The 18,285-nt window shown below is 44.2% G+C and overlaps 1 protein-coding gene across 1 annotated transcript in view; it reads left to right on the top strand.

Moving 5' to 3' along the window:
* Nucleotides 1-18,285, top strand: part of CFTR (CF transmembrane conductance regulator) — a 125,883-nt gene that overhangs the window by 14,862 nt on the left and 92,736 nt on the right. The gene's annotated exons all lie outside the window — the stretch shown is intronic.

The following is an 18,285-nucleotide window of genomic DNA, read 5'->3' as shown; positions in this document are numbered from 1 at the left end:
CCCCTGGTCCTGTCTTATCTCCTTCTCCTGCACCATCAAAGGCACCATCAGGCGTTTCTTTACAACAACCCACCATCTCTCAGACATTGGAGCGGCGGCAGAAATACACTGCTAACCACCCACACGCGCAAGCCTTGAACGCCAACATCGCTAAACTGCTGGCCCAGGAGATGTTGGCGTTCCGGCTTGTTGAAACTCCCGCCTTCCTGGACCTGATGGCAACTGCGGCACCTCGCTATGCCGTCCCTAGCCGTCACTACTTCTCCCGGTGTGCCGTCCCCGCCTTGCACCAGCACGTGTCACTCAACATCAGGCGGGCCCTTAGTTCCGCGCTTTGCACAAAGGTCCACTTGACCACCGACGCGTGGACAAGTGCATGCGGACAGGGACGCTACATTTCACTGACGGCACACTGGGTAAATGTAGTTGAGGCTGGGACTGCTTCCCAAACTGGCCCGGTGTACCTCGTCTCCCCGCCTAACATTCCTGGCAGGGACACGAGAAGAACACCCCCCTCCTCCTCCTCCTCTACCGCCTCCTCCTCCGCCTCCTCCTCCGCCACCGCCTCCTCCTCCGCTGTTAGATTGACCCCAGCTACGAGTTGGAAACGTTGCAGCACTGGCGTTGGTAGACGTCAGCAGGCTGTGCTGAAGCTGATCAGCTTGGGGGACAGACAGCACACTGCCTCCGAGGTGAGGGATGCCCTCCTCGATGAGACGGCAATATGGTTTGAGCCGCTGCACCTGGGCCCAGGCATGGTCGTTTGTGATAACGGCCGGAACCTGGTAGCAGCTCTGGAGCTTGCCGGACTCCAACATGTTCCATGCCTGGCCCACGTCTTCAACCTAGTGGTGCAACGTTTCCTAAAGAGCTACCCCAATGTTCCAGAGCTACTGGTGAAAGTGCGGCGCATGTGCGCCCACTTTCGCAAGTCGACAGTAGCCGCTGCTAGCTTAAAATCTCTCCAGCAACGCCTGCATGTGCCACAACACCGGCTTTTGTGCGACGTCCCCACACGCTGGAACTCAACGTTTCAGATGTTGAATAGAGTGGTTGAGCAGCAGAGACCTTTGATGGAATACCAGCTACAAAACCCTAGGGTGCCACAAAGTCAGCTGCCTCAGTTTCACATCCATGAGTGGCCATGGATGAGAGACCTTTGTGACATCCTACGGGTCTTTGAGGAGTCCACAAGGAGGGTGAGCTCTGAGGATGCGATGGTGAGCCTTACAATCCCGCTCTTGTGTGTTCTGAGAGAATCCCTGATTGACATCAGGGATAACTCAGATCACACAGAGGAGTTAGGGATAGCATCCGATCCGTCACAGCTGGAGAGTAGGTCCACACATCTGTCCGCTTCACTGCGTTTAATGGAGGAGGAGGAGGAGGAGGAGGAGGAGGAGGAAGAAGAGTTGTCCGATGATGTGATGGTGATACAGGAGGCTTCCGGGCAACTTCGAATCGTCCCATTGTTGCAGCGCGGATGGGTAGACATGGAGGATGAGGAGGAAATGGAGATTGAACTTTCCGGTGGGGCCAGAGGAGTCATGCCAACTAACACTGTGGCAGACATGGCTGAGTTCATGTTGGGGTGCTTTACAACCGACAAGCGTATTGTCAAAATCATGGAGGACAACCAGTACTGGATCTTTGCTATCCTTGACCCCCGGTATAAAAACAACATCTCGTCTTTTATTCCGGTAGAGGGGAGGGCCAATCGCATCAATGCTTGCCACAGGCAATTGGTGCAGAATATGATGGAGATGTTTCCAGCATGTGACAGTGGCGGCAGGGAGGGCAGTTCCTCCAGTAGGCAACCAAGTTCTCACCGGTCCACACAAACGAGGGGCACACTGTCTAAGGTCTGGGACACCTTGATGGCACCCCCTCGCCAAAGTGCCGCCACGGAGGGTCCTAGTGTCACCAGGCGTGAGAAGTATAGGCGCATGTTGCGGGAATACCTTTCCGACCACAGCCCTGTCCTCTCCGACCCCTCTGCGCCCTACACGTATTGGGTGTCGAAGTTGGACCTGTGGCTTGAACTTGCCCTATATGCCTTGGAGGTGCTGTCCTGTCCTGCCGCCAGCGTCCTATCTGAGAGGGTGTTCAGTGCAGCCGGTGGCATCATCACTGACAAGCGCACCCGTCTGTCAGCTGAGAGTGCCGACCGGCTCACTTTGATAAAAATGAACCACCACTGGATAGAGCCTTCATTTTTGTGCCCACCTGTGTAAAGCACCCCAACATGAAACTCCATGTCTGTACTCAACCTCTCCAATTCCTCCGCATCCTCATACTCATCCACCATAAGCGTTGCACAATTCTGCTAATACTAGGCTCCCTCCAACATGATTTCCCCCAACTCTGCTGGTTAGAGGCTCCCTCCACCCTGATTTCCACCAACTCTGCTGGTTAGAGGCTCCCTCCACCCTGCTTTCCCACAACTCTGCTGGTTAGAGGCTCCTTCCACCATGAATTTGCCCAAACTGGGCTGTTTAGAGGCTCCCTCCACCATGAATTGGTCCAAACTGGGCTGGTTAGAGGCTCCCTCCACCATTAATTGGTCCAAACTGGGCTGGTTAGAGGCTCCCTCCACCATGAATTTGCCCAAACTGGGCTGTTTAGAGGCTCCCTCCACCATGAATTTGCCCAAACTGGGCTGTTTAGAGGCTCCCTCCACCATGAATTGGTCCAAACTGGGTTTTTTAGAGGCTCCCTCCACCATGAATTGGTCCAAACTGGGGTGGTTAGAGGCTCCCTCCACCATTAATTGGTCCAAACTGGGCTGGTTAGAGGCTCCCTCCACCATGAATTGGTCCAAACTGGGCTGGTTAGAGGCTCCCTCCACCATGAATTGGTCCAAACTGGGGTGGTTAGAGGCTCCCTCCACCATTAATTGGTCCAAACTGGGCTGGTTAGAGGCTCCCTCCACCATTAATTGGTCCAAACTGGGCTGGTTAGAGGCTCCCTCCACCATGAATTTGCCCAAACTGGGCTGTTTAGAGGCTCCCTCCACCATTAATTGGTCCAAACTGGGCTGGTTAGAGGCTCCCTCCACAATTAATTGGTCCAAACTGGGCTAATTAGAGGCTCCCTCCACCATGAATTGGTCCAAACTGGGTTTTTTAGAGGCTCCCTCCACCATGAATTTGCCCAAACTGGGCTGTTTAGAGGCTCCCTCCACCATGAATTGGTCCAAACTGGGCTGGTTAGAGGCTCCCTCCACCATGAATTTCCCAAAACTTGGCTGTTTAGAGGCTCCCTCCACCATTAATTGGTCCAAACTGGGCTGGTTAGAGGCTCCCTCCACCATGAATTGGTCCAAACTGGGGTTTTTAGAGGCTCCCTCCACCATGAATTGGTCCAAACTTGGCTGTTTAGAGGCTCCCTCCACCATGAATTTGCCCAAACTGGGCTGGTTAGAGGCTCCCTCCACCATGAATTGGTCCAAACTGGGTTTTTTAGAGGCTCCCTCCACCATGAATTTGCCCAAACTGGGCTGGTTAGAGGCTCCCTCCACCATGAATTGGTCCAAACTGGGCTGGTTAGAGGCTCCCTCCACCATGAATTTGCCCAAACTGGGCTGTTTAGAGGCTCCCTCCACCATTAATTGGTCCAAACTGGGCTGGTTAGAGGCTCCCTCCACCATGAATTTGCCCAAACTGGGCTGTTTAGAGGCTCCCTCCACCATGAATTGGTCCAAACTGGGTTTTTTAGAGGCTCCCTCCACCATGAATTGGTCCAAACTGGGCTGGTTAGAGGCTCCCTCCACCATGAATTTCCCAAAACTTGGCTGTTTAGAGGCTCCCTCCACCATGAATTGGTCCAAACTGGGCTGGTTAGAGGCTCCCTCCACCATGAATTTCCCAAAACTTGGCTGTTTAGAGGCTCCCTCCACCATGAATTGGTCCAAACTGGGCTGGTTAGAGGCTCCCTCCACCATTAATTGGTCCAAACTGGGCTGGTTAGAGGCTCCCTCCACCATGAATTGGTCCAAACTGGGTTTTTTAGAGGCTCCCTCCACCATGAATTTGCCCAAACTGGGCTGTTTAGAGGCTCCCTCCACCATGAATTGGTTCAAACTGGGCTGGTTAGAGGCTCCCTCCACCATTAATTGGTCCAAACTGGGCTGGTTAGAGGCTCCCTCCACCATTAATTGGTCCAAACTGGGCTGGTTAGAGGCTCCCTCCACCATGAATTTGCCCAAACTGGGCTGGTTAGAGGCTCCCTCCACCATGAATTGGTCCAAACTGGGTTTTTTAGAGGCTCCCTCCACCATGAATTTGCCCAAACTGGGCTGGTTAGAGGCTCCCTCCACCATGAATTGGTCCAAACTGGGGTTTTTAGAGGCTCCCTCCACCATGAATTTGCCCAAACTGGGGTGTTTAGAGGCTCCCTCCACCATGAATTTGCCCAAACTCTGCTGGTTAGAGGCTCAATCCACCCTGATTTTCAAAACAAATGTTGGTGCCAACCTCAACTTACTACAAGGGCCAAATTCACTGCTGGTGACAAGCTCTCCTCACTGCAAGTGCCAAATACACATGTTTCAAGGTGTTTTCCTACTGTCAGAGAGGTGGTATTGAGTGTGTAAAGTGTGTAGTTGTTAGGCTGTGATGTTGGGGTAATAGAGGGTCTTTGGTGTGTTAGATGCCCCCAGACATGCTTCCCCTGCTGTCCCAGTGTCATTCCAGAGGTGTTGGCATCATTTCCTGGGGTGTCATAGTGGACTTGGTGACCCTCCAGACACGGATTTGGGTTTCCCCCTTAACGAGTATCTGTTCCCCATAGACTATAATGGGGTTCGAAACCCGTTCGAACACACGAACATTGAGCGGCTGTTCGAATCGAATTTCGAACCTCGAACATTTTAGTGTTCGCTCATCTCTACTCTCTATCACTCTGCTTGTGCTTGAGATTTCCAGAGTGAAAGTTCAGCATAGAGAGGTTTAGAATGGAAACTGCCTGATAAAAGGAGAGAAAAGGCATTTTCTCTGATATATTATATGTTATAGGTAACTTTATAACATATAAGTTTTTTATAAGCTCTTTTGATGTATGTAAGGTTTGTTGAAATAACAGTGCTTATTTAAATTATAGAATTGTGAGGGGCACAAAAGTGTTATATGTGGAATGGTTTATCTTCATGTAAAATTCATTTAGATTATGCCTTATGAAGGACAGCTTTTCCCTTTTGAGAGTAAAAGAGAGAACAGGGCGCCGAGCCGACCCTAGTGTAGTAATTTCAGCAGAAGAAATGATTTAATACAGGCAGATTATAGCCGCTCACCTTAACAGGTTGTGTAGTTCACAACAACCCATAAGCATAAACATGTGTAGAATTCAAGGGGGTAGCAGTTGTAGTATCGTCAAAGGACGTAGAGAAATCAGCTAATGAGGACCTCACTCTTCAGAAAAGAATGCAAAAGGCAGCGCTCACCCAAAGACAGACTTTATTAAGCACGACGCGTTTCGGGCTTCTCAGGCCCTTTATCAAGTGCAACAAATTTCCTGTATGCATAGTCTTCTTTCAAGTCTCATATCCTGTGAATGGAGGGGAGTCCAGCAGCAAACCGCAACACTGTGTCCTCCTCTGCTGCTCGCCAGAACACGCAGCTCTCCAGTCACATCGAGCACACGGCGGTGTCCGGGGCCTAAGAGGCGGCGGCGATGATGGTGATGATGATGGTGGTGATGATGATGATGATGGTGAGCCGGTCTCCTCACACAGCCCTCCTGCTCAGCATCCCCAGCTCTCCCCGCCTGCCGCTGCTGCCACTGCCGCTCATAGCCCGGTGCAGAGATCCCACACAGTCCGCTGCTGCTACTGCCACTGGAGCTGCCACTGGGTGAGGAGGAGGCGGCAAGCCTGCTGCAGAACCAGCGTTGATTTTCCGCAGGCTCGTCTTTGCTAGCCGGGAGAGCTGGCAGTTTGCGGTTATGAGGAAACTGACTCTCTTTCTGCTAGGAATGAATTGACCAGCATTGATTGGCCAGTGTACAGCATTCAGCCAATCAACGCTGGTTCTGCCGGAGGCTCGTCTGTGAGGAGGCGGAGTCTAAAATTGGACCACAATGGAGTCTGCTGTGGTCCGATCTTAGACTCCGCCTCCTCACAGACGAGCCTCCAGCAGAACCAGCATTGATTGGCCGAATTCTGTACACTGGCCAATCAACGCTGGTCTATTCATTCCTATGAGAAAAAGTAAGCTCACCCGTAACAGCAAGCTGCCAGCTCTCCTGACTAGCAAGGACGAGCTTGCAGCAAATCAACGCTGATTCTGCAGCTGGCAGCTTGCTGTTATGAGGGAGCTGACTTTTTATTAGCACAACTGCAAGTGCTGTGCAGTTAAAGCGCACGGTCCCCATAGACTATAATGGGGTCCTTGCGCTTTAACTGCATAGCGCTCCTCCTAAACACTCTCCTCCTGCTATTCGTGGACTTGGTTACTCTCCTTTAGTCGAATAGTGGTTTCCCCTGAAACGAGCATTTTTCCCCATAGACTATAATGGGATTCGATATTCGATCGGGTAGTCAAATATTGAGGCTCTACTCGAAACGAATATCGAATCTCGAATATTTCACTGTTCGCTCATCTCTAATCCTATCCACACATTGTAGAAAAAAATCCACAACAGACTCACTGTGATTTAAAAAACCGTAGCATTTTTGTTAAACGCCAGAATGTAAATCATACCTGTGGAAATGCCTGCAGTTTTTGTATAGATATAATGAAAGCAGAAATTCCGCACAGGAAACTGCGGTTTTTGGCTGCAGCATGCTACATGGGGCCTTAGCCTTTTCCATGAACATAAATATATTTAAATTTGTAGCGAATTAAAAGTTAAACTTTTTTTTCTCTATCTATGTCAGTGGTGACGGTGTATTGTCTTCATTGTCTGCATTTGTTACATAACCAGCCATGATTTTCTTATTGTGGTCAGGTTATCTTCTCATACATGTAGTGTCCCTGTACGATATCCTGTCCTCAATAAGGAGATCATAGCTGGGTTTCTCACAAGTCCCAGAATATAGAAAGCTCCTTCATTAATGGTTGTATAATTTGGCAACTGATCGAGATAAGACTGTCACCACTAACATGGTTAGAGGAGATCTTTAAAAGTCTGTAAAATGTTTTTAGATTTGCAAAATTGATTAACTCTTTAATCCTCTATAAAACGTACTGCTGGATTTACCAACAATATTGTATTTTTCTGGATATCTTGGATATAACTGTTGCTAGCAAGAGATCCAATATACAGACAGTGACTATATGTTTATGCTATACTGTAGAAGGAAAATGCTTGACATTGTTCTTCTTATTATAGCAAATTATTTTTGAATAAAAAAAAAAATGGAGGTGAGATCAAGGTTCTAATTTAATTCATTTGCATTGATTGAAAGTTATTGCAATTCCTTTCATTCCATGTCCATTTACTAAGCTAAACATGGCAGAATCCTGCTTCAAATTATGGGAAAAATCTGGCATACATACTTTGCATCATTTTTATCATTTTATTAAAGCACTTATTTGGCCTCACTTTACAAAGTAAGTGTGAGTTAAAGTGTACTGATGTGCACCAAAATTGCACCACGATTGTGGAACAAAGTGAGCCAAAGTGTAGTGGAAGATGAATGCTACCAGAGGAGATTGTCATTGACTTTCTACACTCTCCCAGTTCAGAACACACGCACCATTTAAACATGAACGTGTAAAGGGAAGTTGGGCTAGATAGAGGTCGGAGGAACACACTATAGGACAATAACGGTCTATGACTTTAGTTCTGTCAAAATTTTAGACAATATTAGTGAAACTTTTCCATTATGTTTTTCTACATTTTTTTGTAAACTGTTTACTGCAAGCACCTAAAGCAATAAAATCTTGAAAATAATTTAGTATATTTATCTGAACATCCCTACATGGTTGCAATTAATAGAGGCAGCAAAATATCAGTTTAATTGAGCACCCAGTTTCTTAATGCTGACACTGTACAGTATGCCATGTGACCATTGTATGCATAGAAATATAATACATTTTGGTCATTCTACATGCAATAACAACCAATCTTTAGGAAGTTGTTTTTTTTCTAAGTATAGCAGGGACTATTGTGCAAGAAGCAACAGCAAGTTACCAAGGATTTAAAACTAAAAGTTTTAAAACCCATATAAAGGACAAGTCAAAATCTAGATTCACCTTTGGATGGAGAATGCTTGGTTATGGATAGATGGCCAGGCCTTGTTATGGGTAAAAACACTAGAATCCTAGTGCATGATCAGCAACACTAGTAATTCTGTGTAGTGTTATTATCAGCAATTACATAATTGTCAAAACAGTCCCATTGCGTTAACAATATTCCTTCATTTTAATCAGTTAGTTATGTGCCCACCATGCTCAAGCTGAGAGAATTGTATGTAAAGTAATGAAATATTTTTCTACAACAAGTGAAACATATGTGTTGAGAACACACACTGGGTTCCTAGCCGAGCTCTTCAAGACAAGGTCAGGGAGCAGTATTTGAGATGCTTTATGTTTTGAGTTGTCATTGAAGTTTAAGCACTTTCTATGAAGTTTATCAGGGTAGTAAAAACAATCACAGATCAACAGATCACAGTCAATAAACATAAAATCAATGGGTAGTAAAAGAAGGAAACCATTGCCATATTTATGTAACTATCAGATCTGCTCTCTCCAAAGCTTTTGTGTAAACACTGAAGACAATCTGACAGACTTACTTTTGTGGAATCCAGTAACATATTCATACATTGTGTTGCTATCAGAAAAAAATATTACCCTATTCAACAGTTGATTTACTGAAATCGAGAAACAAATAGTAAAAGTGCAGCCAAATTATTCTCAGGAAAATACACTTAGAGACTGTCTCACGTTGTGAAGAAATGCAGTGCAAAAAAAATACGCTGCATTTTATAGTACCTGCACAGTGAATGAGTTTCTGGCTAATCCCATCCACATATTGCAGCAAAGAATCCACTGCAGAAAAGCAGTGTCATCAAAAACACCTGTGTTTTTGAAAATCGCAGCATGTCAGTTTTGCCTGTGGAAAGACTGGTGTTTTCCCTGTAAGTTTAATTAGGGAGGAAAATCTTCTGGGAAAAACTCAGCGAAAACCCGAGAAAGGGTGCATTCACACTGAGTAAACGCTAGCTTATTCTGAACGTAAAACACGTTCAGAATAAGCGGCGTCTAAAGCAGCTCCATTCATTTCTATGGGAGCGGGGATACGAGCGCTCCCCATAGAAATGAATGGGCTGCTTCTTTCACTCCGTGCAGTCCCATTGAAGTGAATGGGGAGTGCCGGCGTATACGGCAAGCTCTGCTCATGCCGGAGCGTACACGCCGGCACTCCCCATTCACTTCAATGGGACTGCACGGAGTGAAAGAAGCAGCCCATTCATTTCTATGGGGAGCGCTCGTATCCCCGCTCCCATAGAAATGAATGGAGCTGCTTTAGACGCCGCTTATTCTGAACGTGTTTTACGTTCAGAATAAGCTAGCGTTTACTCAGTGTGAATGCACCCAAAGGCTGCAGAAAAAAAATCATAATTAATTTCCTCCATGTTTTTAATGGAGCGTTTTTTTAACTTTGTTTCACTATGTGGAGCCTTAGCCTGAGTTACATTATGCATTAAGATTGTGTACATTTATTACAGTTTGTGTAAACAGGACTTTCGGTAATGATAATTTGTAATGACTTGTGTTTGGCCAGTATTAGGATGTTAACTTATCTATTTTTATAATTCCCTACTTTGTCTGGAAACAAGTTGATCCCATCCATGGCATTAGACTTATGGATCCTTTAGCAAGTAATGTTAAGGCAGGCCTTTCATCACCTCCACCAACTCCGGTTCTTAGCTTCTGTTAATGGTCCAGCTCCACTGATTCTGGCACAACTGGATTTTTTTTCCCAACCTCACTAGCCTCACCAGTTCTGTTATTTATGGTGCTTGTTATGCTACTTACGCTGGGTTCACACCAGCGACCGATCTACGTTTTCAGGTTTCCGTCTTCTGAGACAGAAGACGGAAACCTGGCAGACTGTGTCCGGCCGTGAGCGCCGGTGAGCGTTTTGTGCTCTCTGCTGCAAAACCTTTTTTTTTTTAACCGGACACAAAGTCCTGCATGTCTGACTTTGTGTCCGGTTAAAAAAAATGGTTTTGCTGTGGAGAGCACAGAATGCTCACGGCCAGACACTTTCCAAACCCATTCAAATGAATGGGTTTGAAAAATTACTGCAGGTTTCCGTCTCCTGTCCATTTTCGGGCAGGAAACCTCCAAAACGGAGACCGGGGGCACAGATGTGAACGAGCCCTTAGGCTCTGTACTGTCAGGAGGGCAGTGTCAGGCAGAAGCAGACAAGGGATGTGATTCTGAGCTCTGACACTGGCTGCCTCTGATTGGAGCTCTGAATCACAGCCCTCTAACTGACACTGCCCTTCTGACATTACAGAGCCTAAATAGCACATCAGACACCAAAATGTACTATGCTTGTTGCTCAGGAATGTTGTGGACAAGAGAGAATATTGAATATCAGTCTAGACACTACAGCGATGCCTCCGGTCTGTGCCAGTCACTACATTGGCTTCCTATTCATTACAGAATACAATATAAAGTTATCGCCCTCATCCACAAGGCTCTCCATAATGCTGAACCTCCATACATTTCCACCCTCACCTCTGTCTACTGCCCAACCCATGCTCTACGTTCTCAATGACCCTTACAATGACCCACTCAATAACACTTACATCCTCTATTATCAGAACTTCCCAAGCTCTTATACAAGACTTCTCCTGAGTTGCACCACTTCTCTAGGTGCTCTATCCCAGACAATCAGATTAACTCACAATTTCTACAGCTTCAAGCACAAACTAAAGACACATCTTTTCAGACAGGTCTATCACAATTCTTAATGTAAACCCTTCTGTACTGTAATTAGAATCCCTAAAACAAACCCTCCAGGCACCATCCACATGTTAAAGGACACGACTGGTGATGGCTCATAAAGTTTTATGTTTGTGTAATGACTGTAACCTCTATTACAAAATTGTCTGACCACTGTATTATCAATGCCGCCCCTGCTACCTCTTGTGTCGCCCCCTCTACCTCATAGATTGTAAGCTCTTGCGAGCCCCTTCCCACCTCAGGCATTTTTCAATTTTCATTTTTGACTCACTGCCTTCAAAACCATAATTTCTTTATTTCTCTATTCACAGAGCCATGTTATGGCTTAATTTTTGCGGGACATATTGTACTTTGTAATAGTAGCATTTAATATAATGTATGATGTACTGGGAAGCTGGGGAAAAAAATTCCGAATGGAGTGGAACTGGAGAAAAACTGTGTATGATATTCTTTCGAGCTTTTTTTTTTTTTTTTTTTTTTTTTTTTTGGTGTTCACTGTACCAGCCAAAGACACCCATAAGAAATTTATATTTCCGTTTACGGGAATGCAAGGTGTCTTTTTTTGCCAACCCAGATGTACTTTTTAGTTATATGCTTGTAGTCTGGGTGTTTTTGGAGGCAGGTATGTATAATCTGTTTTTCTTTATTTTTATTTCAAGAACTATTTTATTAGTCCCCCACCTGCAGGGGGCTTGAACTTGCAATCTTTAATTATTGAGGTCTACGAGAGTTTTGTTGCATAGCTACTGAATCTGGTGGTTTCCTTGCAATTTTTCTTTCAGAGATACATTAAGGCTGAGTTCACACTGATTTTTTGGTCAGGAATTTGGTCAGGAATCTGCCTTCAAAATCAGCCTCCAAAAAAAAGCCTCCCAATAGAACTCTATTGGAAGACTTTTTTGGAGGCTGATTTTGAGGCAGATTCCTGAACAAAAAACTCTGTGTGAACTCAACCAAAGTCACCCACAAGACAAAAAGTAAAATATGAGATCTGTATAAAAAGTCCCTCAGGTGTAAGTGCATACCACAACTGATATTTGTTAGATACCATATATTTAATATATTAGATCATGATCCTTCATGACCAAGTGTGTTCAGTCTCTAGTGCCTACCATAAAAGTATTGCATCATACCCCCTCTTAGACTGACTTACAATATATGAGCTATTAACCATCCCTGACCTTGAGGAGCAAACATTCTAGCCACAGATCAACTCAAGCCGTAGATCTTGTCTAATAAAATAATGAAAGATGTGTAATCAAAGATCCATTACACCACAGGGAATATTAAGCAATATACTCTTTCCATTCACATGAGTGGTTGTATTTGTTATACAGGACAAGACACTCTTTATAATCAGTCTGCAATCTGGTCAAGATCTGAGGATCCTGAACAGAGAAGTCCTGTGTCAGAATTCACTAGGAGAACTTTGAATTAAAAAAAAAAAAGATTCACTAGGAGGGTTATTAAAATGGGTTTGTTTAACCAGACACCCCATTTAGGCTAAGGCCCCACGTAGCGGGCTGCAGCAAAAATGCGATGTGGCAGCAACACGTTGCAGTTTTTCCCAGAGCGCTTTTCAAAGAAAGTTCACAGACATTTCCTTTGCAAACTTACTTCTTCCATTATAACCACCGGCATTTCCTTAAGTATAATGGATATACTGCAATTTCCAAAACCACAATGTTTTTGGAGATTGCACCATATCTGCTGCACATATTTTTCCACAGGATGTTAATGGAATTTGCTAGATTTGCATCCACATTGCAGTGATTGTAAAAAGCTGTGTTTTTTTTCTGCTGCATTTTCACCTCATTTGCATCAGCCTTAACGTAGTTTATGGGCAATAAGTCATTTCAGCACCATGAAAAGATGCACACTGTTGTGTCAGAAATAAGAGCAGGTTAATCCTCAAGGATATACACTAAACAGTGTCAATGTACTGCTCAGCCTCCTTGAGGAGTGAAGGGATTATCTGTGCCTGGACGGGAAAAGTGTTGTGAAATATACCAATGTAGTCATTGTGCAAGAAAGTAATGTATGACAGCTGGCTATACACACAGATCTATATTATAATACAACCTCTAACAGGAGTTATCTCCCAATAAACACTTATCACTTATCTACTGCTGATTGTAGGGATTTTCACCGCTTGGATCCCCAATGATCATTAGAATGGGGGAACCAAGGCCCTCCCTGTTTCAATGATTTATTTATTTCTCTTACTTGTCTAACACCATCATATTAATACTGTTGCTGACATTCAATATCTATGGGTATATTGGATGTTGCCAAATGCTGTACTCCACCTCTTCTTCTTCTAGGTCCTAGGTCACTCTAGGTCAGCACTGATCTGTACATGTATGTGATCCCTTTCATTCAATGGGAACTGTCAACGTCAACAGTATTATCCCTGGGTAGCATTAGAGTATACCCTGGGGCAGTATGACGCTCTTCTTGAAATGACCCTCGTACCACAAGATTTTTTACTTTGATCTCATAATTATGTAAAGACCTGACTGTATTGTTTATCTGAGTTACCCCATACTTATGGCATTGACCTATACACTTCAGTGACCTTCATTAATGGTATGTCCTAGCTGGGCAGTGTGAAAACAGAAATACAGTCATTAGGGCTTGTAGTGTTATATTCATTGTATGAGTGATATCTGGAAAAGCTGTGTAACAACCAAAATAGCCCCATTGTAGCCCCCTTGGAATTGCCACCCAGCTTTCCAAGACCGCTGCCTATTTGTACAGTGACTCTTCTTCCCAGTCCAGGTGCACAGGTGTTAGGGGCACTGAGTAAGTCTGGGTTCACACACCATTGTTAATGTCCGTTACTGTGAGGCGTTGTGTGGTGCATCTCTGGCGTATTTGGGCTAGAATTTTCTGACATGCTTGACGTGGTTGTGGATTGTCAGAAAAAGGGATCGTGGTTTAAATGCACCACAATGCGCCAAAATAGTGTAAAAAAAAACTTCTGACAGAAAGTAAGCCAAGGTTGAAGTTTTCAGCTCCTGTTTATCTAGTGAGTTTTGTAAGGGTTACTTCATACAGGTTTTTTTGGATTGGATTTTGATACGGAATCCATCTCAGAATCCAGCTCCAAAAAACACCTCCCATTAACTTCAATGGGAGCCATGGCTTCTTTTTTTCCGCTAGCAGTTTTATGCCGCTTGTGGAAAAAATAAGTGAGCTGCCCTTTCTTGCCACGGATTCTGCGGCAGAATCTGCCACAGAGTCCACGGCGTGACACTCCCTCCTGACTAGGCCCATTCATTTGGGCCCAATCCGGAGCGGAATGCCACCACTGGATGCCGGTGCACTGCAGTGGCATCCAGTTGCGGCTAGAAGTTTTGTGGACCAGATTCTGAGGCGGCATCAAAATCCAGTCCAAGAAACCCTGTGTGAACTTACTTTAAATGTCAAGCAATTGAAGCAGCTGCTTCCCATTGAAATGAGTGGGTAGCAGAATTTTTGCAGTGGATCCGTTGTGAGAGTTCCACTCTGTGAATCTAGCCTAAGAATTAGGCCTCATTCACATCTGCTTCAGTAATCCGTTCAGGGGAGTCTGCATGGGGAACCCCACCCAAAAGGACTACCGAACGCATTGGCAAGCGGTGTACAAAGAAAGCACATGGACCCCATAGACTATAATGGGGTCCGTGTGCTTTCCACACTGTCTCTGCATGGAACATGCAGACAGAAAAGTAGTTCACGATGGAACTGTGAATAAACACAATGAAATCAATGTGTTCTCAAAATGGCCATGTGATGGCCATCACATCAGATTATTATACAGTACCTGAAGTATAGAGTACATTATTTAGAACACAAACCACCAGAGTAAGAGCTTATTCATACATAGTATGGCTGTGTGGCACCTGAGATGTGTGAAAATAGAATATGCACTATTTTTTTGCGGATTGGACTATCAGGATTGTTTTCAAGGACTTTACCTATTGATATGAATGGATCAGTGAAATAAATGGGTGATGCACAGATCCTGGACTGTACATTGCTGTACCTGCATTGTATTTGGTCAGTAAGGTGAATACAGGATTACCTATTATACAGTAAGTATTTCACATATTGACAATGAGAAATACAAGTGGATTTCAGTCCTATAAGTTAATTAGGAGGGTCACTCACTAATATCAGGAAGTACTAAAAGAATATAACTTTATTTAAATTCACAATAAAACTATTAACCTCAAATAACAGAACACCTTAGTAGAGAGAACAACTAATTTATCCCATGCCTTATCCAGTTCAAGACCCCATAGGACAAAAAAGCATTTATTAATGTCAGAAACCATCAATGTCCCATTAATGCTTAATTCCTAGATAGCAATTCCACTACAATAGGTCACTCCCTAGCCCCATTTAAAAACAGTAACACAAGTGCGCAGGGGCGCTTTATCTGAATTCTAGTAAAGCCTGCTTGCTAGTGACAGAGCCAAGCCATCCAGCAGTTACTCCCCACCGTAGGGACAGTGTATAGTCTTCTCAAAAAAAGACCTCACAGAGACACAATCACTCCCCAACGTTCAGTATAATCCTATTCCTGACATATACAACGCGTTTCTGATGTCGGAACACATATTCAGAGGTAAGTGTCTAAACTGAAAAGCTAAGTACCCGGTATGTTTTAGATTTCTTTTGTAGGCAACAACCTTCCCCAACATACACCCCAGCTCCTCCATCGGCACTGATACACATTTTTTAATACAAACTTTTAAACTTATATTCTTGATTGGCACATAACACCTTTGGATTTTTGTTCTGAAGCCTGCAAAGATCTATATACTTCTCTAGACCATAATTGAGACTATATTCAGGCTTAGTAAAAAAAAAATATATATATTGATTTAAAAATTGACTAGATAGATACTAAAATATAGGTTACATACAGTAAAGAAACTAAAATGATGTCCAAAATACCACCCCATAAGCAGACATTATTTACTCTACATTAGGCTACATGCAATATGAATGTGCTGCCCGGGCCCACAGAATTGTCTTGAGTTTTGCCCCAGCTTCACTGATAATGCAAGGGCATGAGTATGGGGGCATAGAGACAAATGGGTCAGTATACGACTTGTGAAAAACACAACTAGCACACTGCCAAAGTACATGGTTGTGTGAATAAAGCCTAAGATGTCTGTTTACAGTTCACAGTAGTAGGTAAATAGAAAAAAATGGAATGTATTAGGAGCGCCACTGAATGGAGTCCAAAGGAAGCCAAAAATAAAATAAATTATTCTTTTATTGGTTCCAAAAAGGCAGCTTCTCACCGCCCATTGCGTGGGTGTCCGGGTAGGAGCTGACATTGTATTCATCTCATCCTTTTCAAGGAATACCACTGGGGCACTGGGTATTTTTAGTTTTTTATTTACAGTTCACAGTTTTTTCCAAAATTGCTCAATTATTTCCTTCTAGCTTTTACATTGTCAAAAATCTTTCCTATTGGTTAGTTTATTTCCATACGTGCATTTCATTATTTCTTCACTCATAAACCTGTTCTACTATAAACTTCATTGGGTTTCAGATGATATTGTCTTGTACACTGTTGAGCAGTGTTGAAATCTGCCTGTGCTGATGAAAGTTGTTTCACAACTGACACAGCTCATAGGAAATGGTATGCATTGATTAAAAGTTATTGTGTGAATGTCATTGTGTAGCTGTAACGTGATGCTTAAAATAAAGTAATGAAGTAATCAATCTGCTGAACATAAGAGTATTAGGATCTATGCACTACAACAAAATCCATTCACTGCTCCATGTTAGTACACAGTTCACCACTACCTAAGAAGTATATATTTTCGCAATACAATGTGGAGCGGCTGAGCAGATTGAAATATAATTTTGTTGGAAAAGATTCGGTATAATGAGGGGAATTTAGTAAGACTGTTTCCTAGTCTTAATAAAGGCCCGACTGGTGCCAGGCATGCCTGAATTATCAAGGGGATCCTGCTTTTTAATAAATCAGGCACACACCCATGTGCCAAAATGGAAATCTACACCATTTAGTAACTGTTATACATTTCCTATGACTCCTGTTTTCTGGCATGAGTTATATGAAATATGTGGAGTCAAGGCATCTTCACCCCAATCTGCCACAAATTTTGCCCCACTCTGCCTACATTCGCCAATTGTGTTGAGCGACACATAGAATGGTATATGTGGTGTATTTTTGATGCAAGGAAAGATTGTATGCCAAAGATGCACCACATTATCACCCACCTACGCCAGAAAACAGTTGTAAATGGGTTGATAAATTTCACTTAAATTTATTCCTTTAAACACCTGAGCCTAGAGGATTAGGAGTCTACAGGGTGGTCCTATTCAGTGACTGACTGTGGATACAGAGATAACAGTCAGACTGGAAGTGCTTGAAATTTAACCTAAACCGAATACACATCAATATTTTTATTATTTCCATAAAAAACATATATTTTCTGAAGGACAATCTCTCACCCTATTAATAAACTGAACTATCAGTAACCTATGTACAAGCATCCACCCTGTGGCTTTCTTTGGCTATCAGCTGATGGGCTTGATAACTTTAATATACAACAAGATACAAGTTACAAATGATCTTTATTAGCGTTACCAAAGAATAAAACATTTGGTGTTGCCAAAGCAAGAAGGAGGTTGGGGTGGTGGAGGGGGGTTGGCACGGGGTTCGTGGGTTGGGGGTTTGTCCTTAGGGTCTCGTCGTTCTTGTTTGGGGCGTGAGGGTTTTGGTGAGTATGGGGAATCCCACTTTGGCTGGTCTGAGTAGGTCGCTGGGCCCCAAACCTCGCAGCCATAGAGAAGGATCGGAGCGATGACTGCATCAAATATCTTCAGCCAGACCCTCACTGGTGGTTTGAGGTGGTACAGTTGTCTTCTGATGGCGTAGAAGGTTCTGCAGGCTTTTGCTTTCAGGGTTTCTATTGCTGTTTTGAGGCTTCCTGATTGGCTGAGCTCCAGCCCCAGGTAGGTGTAGCTGTTGGTTTTCTCCAGTGTGGAGCCATTCAGTGTGAATGGTGGGGTGGGGGCTTTGTTGTGGCCCTTCTTCTGAAATACCATGACTTTGGTCTTCTTCTGGTTGATGGGTAGAGCCTATGTGGTGCTGAATTTTCCCAGCACTGACAGGCTTTCTTGGAGGTCTTTCTCAGTTGGGGACAAGAGTAGGAGGTTGGTGGCGTATAGCAGGAACTTCATTTTACGGTCATTCAGGGTAATGCCTGCTGTTAGTGAGGCCTCCAGGACTGTAGCCAGTTCATTGATGTAGATGTTGAAGAGCGTTGGGCTCAGGCTACAGCCTTGTCTGACCCCTCGGGCCTGTTGGAAGTATACTGTCCTTTTCCCATTC

This window comes from Leptodactylus fuscus, chromosome 5, assembly GCF_031893055.1.
Source record: "Leptodactylus fuscus isolate aLepFus1 chromosome 5, aLepFus1.hap2, whole genome shotgun sequence".
NCBI lineage: Eukaryota > Metazoa > Chordata > Amphibia > Anura > Leptodactylidae > Leptodactylus > Leptodactylus fuscus.
The sequence above is the reverse complement of the archived record's forward strand: the minus strand, read 5'-3'. Positions and strand labels throughout refer to the sequence as shown.